This window comes from Gossypium arboreum, chromosome 13 (assembly GCF_025698485.1).
Source record: "Gossypium arboreum isolate Shixiya-1 chromosome 13, ASM2569848v2, whole genome shotgun sequence".
Classification (NCBI taxonomy): Eukaryota; Viridiplantae; Streptophyta; class Magnoliopsida; order Malvales; family Malvaceae; genus Gossypium; species Gossypium arboreum.
In genome coordinates, this window is record NC_069082.1 from 112,533,426 (window position 1) to 112,544,161 (window position 10,736).

General features: G+C 37.6%; 1 non-coding gene across 1 annotated transcript; it reads right to left on the minus strand.

The window, feature by feature from the left end:
• Positions 1-4,005: 4,005 nt before the first annotated feature.
• LOC128287384 (small nucleolar RNA R71) lies at positions 4,006-4,112 on the minus strand. The gene has a single exon (XR_008278084.1). It is a non-coding gene; the product is annotated as a small nucleolar RNA R71 (small nucleolar RNA).
• Between the last annotated feature and the right edge of the window lie 6,624 nt (positions 4,113-10,736).

Sequence of the window (10,736 nt, forward strand, 5' to 3'; positions counted from 1 at the left end):
TAAGGTGGATCCTTGGCTGATTTTTGGTTGTGTTATTATGTGAATTATTGTGTTGAAACTTTGGATTCATTAAAACCTTTTATGAGTTAAAGGAAAGGCTAGTTTAAGCTTTTGACTTTTTGGCGAAAGTGTATTGGTGAGTGTTTGGAATCACTGCTTGTAGACGTGATTCATTGCGTTAATTGGGAATTTAAAAATAGTCTAAACCCCTACTATAAATTTCAAGTGTATGCTTTGTCATACTTATGATTTTGTATGTGAAAATGTGTTGTGAAATTGTGGATTAAAATGTGATATTATGATATATGCAATAAGCTTATGATAACTATTGTGAAAGAGTAGTTTGTGGGCATGTTATACGTGCCATGTGACAGTGAATATGTTATTATTATAATGTGATTATGCAGTGAAAGGTGCAGCAAACGCTAAGTAATATGTATGTTTAATAATGAATATTTTGGCCTTGTGAACATAAAGACCATTGGATATAGTTGGCATGTTATAGGATTGTGAATACTCACTTATATGTTTTATGTGATTTGGGTATTGAGGCCCTCAGACATGTTGGAGAGATAAGGGACGTTCAACGGGACATGTTTGGTATGTTGGAGAGTGTTAGCTTTATGCTTCACTTTTTGGGATATGTTCAAGTCTATGAGTCTTTTGGTGTGTTGGAGATACGTGTATCCGGTGAGTGGTGATATAGCCCACTTTTATGTTTCATAGCTCAAGTGTCAAATTATCTTTAAATATGATTATGAGTATTATGTTATATGCTTAAATGTTATGTGATTATTATGTAACGAAGTCAATAGATAATGCATGGACAAATAACATGACACTAGGGGTTTAAATATTGTAATTGTGCTATATGGTTCTTTGATATTGCATGATGATACGTTTGCATGATAGTTTTTCTAAACATTCACTGAGCTTGTTAAGCTTACCCACTCCTATTTAAACCATTGTAGACTAATTGAGTTTCGGTTTGAGCGGTGTAGTTCTGAAGGAGTGATCCAAGCAAGACTTTTGCATTACTTCGTAGGTGTTAATTCATTCGGTTATGTTTTGGGGAAATAAATGCAATGTGGTAAACTTGTTGCATAAATGTTTCCCTGATGTTTTGGTTATTTTCATAGCTTATTTATTCTTAGGGTTTATAGATATTGCTATTGTTATGTCCCTTGTTTATTCGGACATGTTTTTTATGATTGATCATTTATTATGGTTATTTTGATGTGTATTTAGCGATGTATTAGTTATATGTTGAACGTTTTATGATTAGAATGGATTATTTGCCTTATTATGTTGTATTTTTTATGTCTACAGTAGAGGTATTGATATTTGGGTTTTAAAAATGATACCTTTGTGATTTTTGGAAGTGCAAGAAGTCAATATTATAATTTTGTATCGATATCGTATCACGAGTATCGATATCGTATCACGAGTATTGATACTTGTGGTAAAATAATCGATACTTATCGAAATGCACCGATATTTTCTTGTCTTTAAATTTTAGACGAGAAATAAAATATTGATTTGGTACTGGTTTTTCAAGCAATATCGATACCATATAAGGAAATTATCGATACTTTAGTTTCAGTATCGATACCTACGTAACTTGCTTTGGAATTTTACTAAGTGGTCCTAATACATGTTTAATTGTTATCATAAGTTTATTTGAAGTATGTTTGGCATGTTTTAATGATGCTTGATACATGTTTGACCCTAAACCCATACAAATGCTAAGATAAAAGGTTTTTTTACTTAATAATATGACATTATATAATGTGTATGATGTGTAACGGTGGTGTGGCAACCTGATATTCGAACTCAGCAACTGGGTCGGGTATAGGGTGTTACAAAGGTACTGCTCAGAATCTTGGTAATCAACGTTGAGAAAGAACTGGGGAAGATCAAGATAGTGAATTCCATGAGGGTTCCAACAGTGTGTGGTGCAAAAGGAGTTAAATTTCAACTTAATAGTTGATAAACCGTAATTTATACATATTTTTACCCCATGTTTAATGCATTTTATGGATGATTTTTCATTAGAATTGGTGAATTCGATGCTCCTAATGCTTTAATTTCATGTTTTACACTTAGGAGCGCATAGGAGAGCCAAAGGAACGAGAAACGGGCCAAAAACAGAGAAAATGGGCCAAAGTACGAAATCAACACGGCCTAGACCTCCTCACACGGGTAGACCACACGACCGTGTCAATTTGACAGGCTCGAGCATGGCCTAAAGTAATTGTACACGAGCGTGTCCCTGTCGAGCCCAAGTTGAGTCTAATTCGGAAAAGGCTAATTTTGAGGTCTTTTAGGCATTCCAAAGCCTATAAATACACCCTAGAAAAGGAAGAAAATGAGGACAGAGTAGGGGGTAAGGAATTACTCCAAGAAAGCCGATTGATTCATTCAAGTAGTCGGATTCATCATCAAGACTAAAGATCTCTCCTTAATTCCCCTTCAGGAGTTTTGGGTTTTCTTTATGTTTTGTATTCTTTATTATTCTGAGATGTTTTCTTATTTAGTTATGAACTAAATCCCCTAAATACCTAAGGGGAATGAAACCTAAGACTAATCTTGTTATTATTTTCTGAATTGTATGATAAATATTTGACTTGTTCTTAATTATGTGTTCTTAATTATGTGTTCTTAATTCTTGTTTTGATATCCCAGGATACCGATTCAAGATAAGCTCTTATTCAGAGGAGGAATAGACCCTGTCTAAGTGTACATTTGACATAATTAAGCGGAGTTGATTGTGTGCCTAGACATAAGGTGACAAGATTTTGCCGGATTAGGGTGAAACCTAATAAGAGGATCTATAGATCGAGTTAATGCAACCCTAGAGTGTTAATTAGAGAAAATTCTCGGTTATTCAATCTAGGGATTAGACGTTATTAGTCTTGAATAGGGATAATAACATAACTTAGGGATCTCTACGGAGCAAGTTAAATGAATAAATCGTCCGATTCGGAGCCAGAATAACAAGTACAGTCTAGATGGATTTTTCTTTAGGTATTGTTTTCATTCAATTGATTTTTCCAAAAGCAATTCCCCAATTCCGTTCTCTGTGCGTTCTTAGTTTAGATAATTAGTTAGTTAAAACAAAAACCTCTTTATTCTTAGGCTAGATAATAAAAAGACAGTCATTACTAGTGTTCCTTTGGGTTCGACAATCTAGTCTTGCTAAAACTATACTACTGTTCGATAGGTACACTTGCCTACATCGCGATAATAGTTAGTTCAAGAGCGAGTAATTATAAATATTTAAAATCTATCACGAAACCACGTGATCAAATTTTTGGCGCCGTTGCCGGGGAACTAAGATATTAGGAACGCTCAATTTTTATTACTTTAGCCATTTATTTTCCTTGCAATTTAATTTAAATTTTTTTGTTATTTATTAATTTACTTTTTCCTTCTCTTGGCAGGTTTTTATAGTTTATGACTAGAAGAAATCCGTCAGGACCATTACTTTTTGACGAAGAAATTGATTGTAGAGTTCTCAAAAATCAAAGAAAAATAAGGCGAAGCTTAAGATACACAGAGAACGAGCAAGAAGACGATACTCAACCCCCAACCAAAGAGATGGCTAAAAACCAAGGCAATCAACTACCTCCTGCAATTGCGGTTAATCAAAATCCTGCTCCACGCACTATGTATGATTATGCTAAACCTTCTTTAACAGGAACTGAATCCAGCATAGTTAGACCTGCTGTAGCTGCAAATACTTTTGAATTAAAACCTAACACTATTCAAATGATACAACAATTTGTTCAGTTTGATGGTTTGCAGGATGAGGATCCCAACGCTCATTTAGCCAACTTCTTAGAACTATGCGATACATTTAAAATTAATGGTGTCTCTGATGATGCCATTCGTCTTCTGTTATTCCCTTTTTCATTGAACTCGTTACCACGAGGGTCAATCACTACATGGGAACAAATGACAGAAAAATTTTTACTAAAATATTTTTCGTCGGCTAAAACGGCTAAATTATGTAATGATATCTCTTCTTTTGTGCAGATGGATTTAGAAACACTCTATGATGCATGGGAGAGATGCAAGGACCTTTTGAGAAGGTGCCCTCATCATGGGTTACCACTTTGGCTACAGATTCAAACGTTCCATAATGGCCTGAATCCTTTGACTCGAAAAATGGTTGACGCAACTGCTGGCGGAACCATCAATAATAAAACACCTGAATATGCCTATGAGTTTACAGAGGAGATGTCACTGAATAACTATCAGTGGCGAGTCATGAGGACAAAGCTAACAAAAACAGCCGGCGTTTATAACGTTGATTCGGTCACCATGCTCTCTAATCAGATCGAACTCTTAAATAAAAAGATTGGTGGTTTTCTTAGTTCTTCGCAGGTTCACCCAGAAATGCAGTGTGAAGTAAGTGGAGGTGGAACAAGCCATTCGGAATATCAACCTTATGGCCACAACATGGATAACGAGCAATTAAACTACATGAGTAATAATTCTCGACCTCAAAACAATTTATATAGTAACACTTACAATGCAGGTTGGAGGAACCGCCCCAATCTCTCGTGGAGCGGTCAAGTAAATCAAATACCACAACCACCTACAGGCTACCAACAACCACCCTACCAACAGGAAAAGAAGCCGAACCTTGAAGAGATGCTCTCAAAGTTTATTTCGGTGTCAGAAACTCGTTTCTAGAACACCGAGACAGCACTTAAAAATCAACAAGCATCGATCCAAGGGCTCGAAACTCAGATAGGCCAGCTTTCCAAACTAATTTTCGAACGACCACAAGGTAGCTTGCCAAGTAATACTAAACCCAACCCAAGGAAACAACTAAACGTAATTAATATTCAAGATGAAGAAGGAGTTGTTGAGCCTGAACCAGAACCGAGGCAAGAAACTGTGGTAAGCAAAGTTCAAGGTAAGGTAGATAACAATAAAAACAAAACGGTGAATGTCGAATATAAACCTCGTGTGCCATACCCCAACGCGACAAGGAAAGATCGTTTAGATGAACAATTTGGTAAATTCCTTAAACTCTTAAAAAAATTACATATTAACTTACCGTTTATTAAAGCCCTATCTCAGATGCCAAATGTAATGAAATTCTTAAAAGAGCTTTTAGCAAACAGGCGAAAGTTGGACGAGGCATCGCATGTGGAGCTAAACGCAGTGTGCTCAGCTATTCTGAAAAGTAAGCTACCGAACAAACTAAAAGATCCAGGGAGTTTTACGATTCCTTGCTTAATTGGTAGTTTAGATGTTAATAATGCATTAGCTGATTTAGGGGTTAGTATCAATGTCATGCCTTATAAAATGTTTAAGCAACTAGGTCTCGGGAAACCCAAATAAACTAGGATGAGCATTCAACTAGCAGATAAAACTATAAGATTTCCTAGGGGTATTATTGAAAATGTGCTATTAAAAATCGATAAATTTATATTTCCCATTTACTTCATTGTTTTAGACATAGATGAGGATAGCAAAACTCATTTAATTCTGGTAAGGCCCTTTCTAGCAACTGCTAAAACAATTATTGATGTTGGCGTAAGTGAGCTCACGCTTCGCGTAAGAGACGAAACACTCACCCTTCAAGCTCGCAATTCTGACAATACATCAGAAATTGAAGGTGATCATCTGAACCATTCTATTAAAACTGACCGCATAATACAACCCACTTTGCAGGAGATAAGTCTGAAGGAAATACATAACCCACTCTCAAACAATAGTAAAAGATCTATTCATCAGAAACGAAGGCTGGAGATAGAGGAGCTAGATGAATGGCGAACACATAAACCGAGAATATACTATAAATTGAAACAACGCCAAGACGAGCTTAATACCTCTCTAAATCAACTTAAAGTTGGAGATAAAGTCTTATTAGATGCTGTAGATCCCCACATTGTCACTACCACACCAAATGAAGAAATCCCTCTTACGGTACTCAGCATTTTTCCATTCGGTACGGTGGAGGTGAGTCATCCCAAGTTCGGCACTTTTAAGGTAAACAACACCCGTTTAAAACTTTATTTTAAGATTGATAATAGGAATGAAGAGTATAAACTCTTTGAACCACCATGATCATTCAACAGAGAGGTAAGTTGAGCTTAGACTATAAATAAGCGCTTCTCGGGAGGCAATCCAAACACTAACTGTATTAACTTCTTTAAAAATTTAGTCTTCAACATCTAACTCACTAACGGAGCTCTTGAACATAGGTTTTCCACAGAGACATGGCCAAGCACACGGGCGTGTTTATGGCCGTGTGAAAACAGGGCAAGGATTTCCCCAAACACGGGCTACAATAAAACGTAACGGCTGTGCGACATAGCCTTGGTCGAGCTTGCCAAAACAACACGGGCGTGCGGCACGTCCATGTGGAAGACCCATGGTTGAAACTGAGAAACTAGCACGGGCGTGCGACACGCCCGTGTCTCACACCCGTGGTCGAACCTATTAGATTGACACGGGGGTGGGGATTTCCTACACGGGTGTGAGAGATGCGAATGAAGCTAGACACGGTCGTGCGACACGGCCGTGTGAACCCATACGCCCGAGGTACACGGGCATGGGATGAATTTCAGAATCACCCAAATAGGAAAAATGCGAAACACACGGGCAAAAATTTGGGAACACTGGTGTGTGCCATGACCGTGTGGCCCAAAATCTATAAATACCCTGCACTATTCACTTTCTTCCCTATTCAAAAAACCTAACCCTAGCTGCTGCAACTCCACATGGCCTCCTTGCCACGCCCGTGCGCCACTTCCCACTCCATTTTTTACGTTCAATCTTTCTCTCCTAGCGTTTGTTTACTCTTTTCACTTCTATTTTACTTATTTCTAATGCTTAGTATCAACATCATCTTCATACCTTTTGTACTATTCTTCATTTTGCTCATTATTCTATCATTTAATTTGTATTCTTAGGTTAGTCATGACATTACTATGCTTCTTCTCATGCTATTACCATGCCAATGTCTATCATTTAATTTGCATTCCTAGATTATTTATCATACATTCTGTGTTAAATTGAGATTAGGAAAACCTCATACCCATTACATTTCTATTCTCATTCTCATTGTTATTTTGGTTGAGTTTGCTTCATATTAGTAGTCTTGGCTAAAATAGTTAGTTCGAATTCATGACTTTTTACTTCTTCGAATTCGTTTACCTATTATTATTATTCTTTATATTACAGGCTTTTAATGTCGTCTTCACGAGGAAAGAAGGCTGCTGTCCCTGTTTCAAGAAACGGAAGGGAGCGTCATCTTCTGCGGGTCCAACCGCGAAAATCCGTCACCCCCTCCTACAGTTTCCCCGTGGGCCCTAGAAAGAACTTTTCCAGATACTTTGGGCCCGACCTTTAATTGCGGGCCACTGCATCGACTGGGCCGCCGTAAAACAAGTTCAGTTGGCTGATACGATTCGGGTCCTCTTAACCACCGACCCTTGGGAGCTGTTATTTGGGATCATCGAACCAACATACCTCAAGCTCACGATGGAACTATGCTCAACGTTTTATCTCTAGACCGTAATGACGAGCTACGATGATCCCGGCACGGTGCAATTTCGCTTAGGTAGATTAGTCCACCAATCAGTGTCCCAAAATTTGGTACTGCATTGGGTTTATATATGGAGGAGTTCAAGGAAGAGAATGCCTTAGATGCTCTCACTCGCCATATACATTTCTCTCCCTCGAAGTGCTGGCACACTTTGGCCCCTGACCCAGCCTCCTACAATCCTAGCCACTCCAAGGCATCAGTTCTTCCACCATCCCTGAGGTACCTACACGCTATTTTGCCTCACATGATTACAGGGGGGTGAGAGAGCACTGGCGTCATCACTGGCATCGTCAACACTCATGACGCCTACTTTTTATAGTGCATGTCGCATGGGCACATCATCGACCTTGCCTATTTCATCGCCCTCACGATTCAGCACCGGACGGAGCGGTATCGGAAGGAGGTCATCTCTATTGGCCTCTACGTGACTCGACTGGCACGACACTTTGGGCTCCTCAACCATGGACCAAGAATCATCCTTTACCCTCATCGGCCAGATGTCTCCACAAGGCATTTCGAGCATGCTTAGCATGAGGATGATCGAGAGGCGCCGAGGAACCTACCCTCCCCAGTATTGTCTCACCCAATCTACTGAGGAGGAGGCCTATGAGGATATTCTTAATGACGTCCCCCCATAGCACGAGGACCCATCGACTCAGCCACTACCACCCTCTCGTCCAGTTCATGTGGCGGATTCATATGCTGACATCTCTGAGCGCCTCACTCGATTCGAGCAGCAGTGTTTTCAACGATTTGACAACATTGATGCTACTCTACAGCAGATTTGTCAGCATTTCCACATCTTATCGCCAGTCCCACCTCGCGAACCATCCAGTGATGAAGATGTTTAAAAACATTTTTTTATTATTTTATGTTTTTAATTTTTTATTAAAACTACTTTGTATTTTTTTTAGATTTTAGAAATTTTATTTTTAATTATTAATTTCGGTTATTTCTTTTTGAGTAATTTATTCCTCCTAATATCCCCTAAAAAGTTCCTAATTTTATCACAGTTATATAGAGCTCTTAAGCTCATCATCACATAGGAACTAAAACTCCACCGGGAAAGGTTCTCCACGACTGCCATATCTTGCTGGCCCACGACCATAGCTACCAGTAGAGATAATATCCTTTTGGCGCAGGACTTATGGCCTAATGAACCTCTACAACCGCCGGAGTATCCTCTTCCACTCTCGAACCGATTACTCTCCAGAGCTCCAGTTCGAGGAATTCATAATACAGGAAGTTTCACTTCTCTCCCTATCTAATTTTTATACTCTAATATCTATCTTTGTACATTAAGCGCAATGTACATCTTAAGTGTGGAGGGTATTTATTTCATTATTAGAAAAATCCCTGAATAACTGCCTTGTTCTCTTGAAAAGCTCTCATATCATATTTAGGATAAATTTTAATTGATTTATGATTTTGATTGATATATCTTGAATTAAAACATAGGCAATTATGCATTGATTGTTTAAACTTTAAGACATTAGAGAATCAAGCATGATGAGTTGATTTTTAAGAATTTAAAATCTTAGGTTGGTTCCCCAAAGTTTAGGTATTACTTTGAGTTGGAATTCACAAGTTGTTAAACATCAAAAAGCCATAATTTTTTTGAGATTTTTTAGCTTTTTGAGCATCTATTAATTCTTTTCATGCTCACTTTTATTATTGCTTTGAGTGCGTCAGTATTGAACTGTTATTCTAGAACTTGCTTGATTATGCATGTCGAGACCACACCATTTGATTTGATATGTCAAAATGATTAAGGTACTTAGGATTAACCCACTCATGCCATGAAAAGCCTACCTCCATGATTAACCCATAGTAAACCCCATTGAGCCTAACAAGCCATTTCTTGTATTACCCTTAATATTAACCTTTAAACCATTATTGTTGAAATCCCCTAAATTAATTTAATCCCTATTTTTGTCGAGATTTGAATTGAAATAGTTGCTTAGCTATGTTTTATTATACTCTGTAATTTAATGTGTTCTTAAAAAAATGTATACATATTAGTAGTGATCTTTTGTTTATAAGCTTCAGAAGTTAAATTCCTTAGTCTGAGAAGAACCTCTGTTGTACATAAGTGATGATTAACTCTTTTTCTAGTTAGGTAATTTTTCAATTCAATCTCGATTCTAACCCTTTGTTTCAGCTTGTGACCACACCCTCTAACCAAACCTTATTACAACCCTCTAAAGACCTTTTTGATTGATGTATCATCTTAAATTATAGTGGTGAAGATTTGATTTTCATGCAAGCCTATAGTAATGACCTTTCATTATTGACTATTGAGTGCTTCATTTATTGTCCTTAAACACCTCGAGTGATTTGGGTGAATCTGCAGTGAGGATGTGAAACTCTGTGATATTTTCAATCAAAGGTAATTACTTAAATGAGAAGAGACACCTATGTTTGCATGATTAAATACTCAACTTGGGATGGCTGAAACTTTTATGTTCTTTTAGTTGAATTCTCAATGTATGATTACCTATGGATTATTATGAGATATTATCGATAGAAATTATAAGTTGAGAATAATTTATTTTGATTATGAGTTGAGAATTTTGTTTAAGGACAAGCAAATTCTTAAGTGTGGGGGTATTTGATAAACCGTAATTTATACATATTTTTACCCCATATTTAACGCATTTTATGGATGATTTTCCATTAGAATTGGTGAATTCGATGCTCTTAATGCTTTAATTTCATGTTTTACACTTAGGAGAGCATATGAAAGCGAAAGGAACAAGAAACGGGCCAAAAACGGAGAAAATGGGCCAAAGTACGAAATCAACACGGCCTGGACCTTCTCACATGGGCAGACCACACGGCCGTGTCAATTTAAGGTGCTCGAAACCGCTCAAGTAATCGCACACGAGCATGTTACACGGGCGTGTCCCTGCCGAGCCCAAGTTGAGTCTAATTTGGAAAAGGCTAATTTTGAGGGCTTTTAGGCATTCCAAAGCCTATAAATACACCCTAGAGAAGGAAGAAAAGGAGGAGAGAGTAGGGGGTAAGGAATTACTCCAAGAAAGCCGATTGATTCATCTCAGAAGTCAGATTCATCATTAAGACTAAAGATCTCTCCTCAATTCCCCTTTAGGAGTTTTGGGTTTTCTTTATATTTTGTATTCTTTATTATTCTAGATGTTTTCTT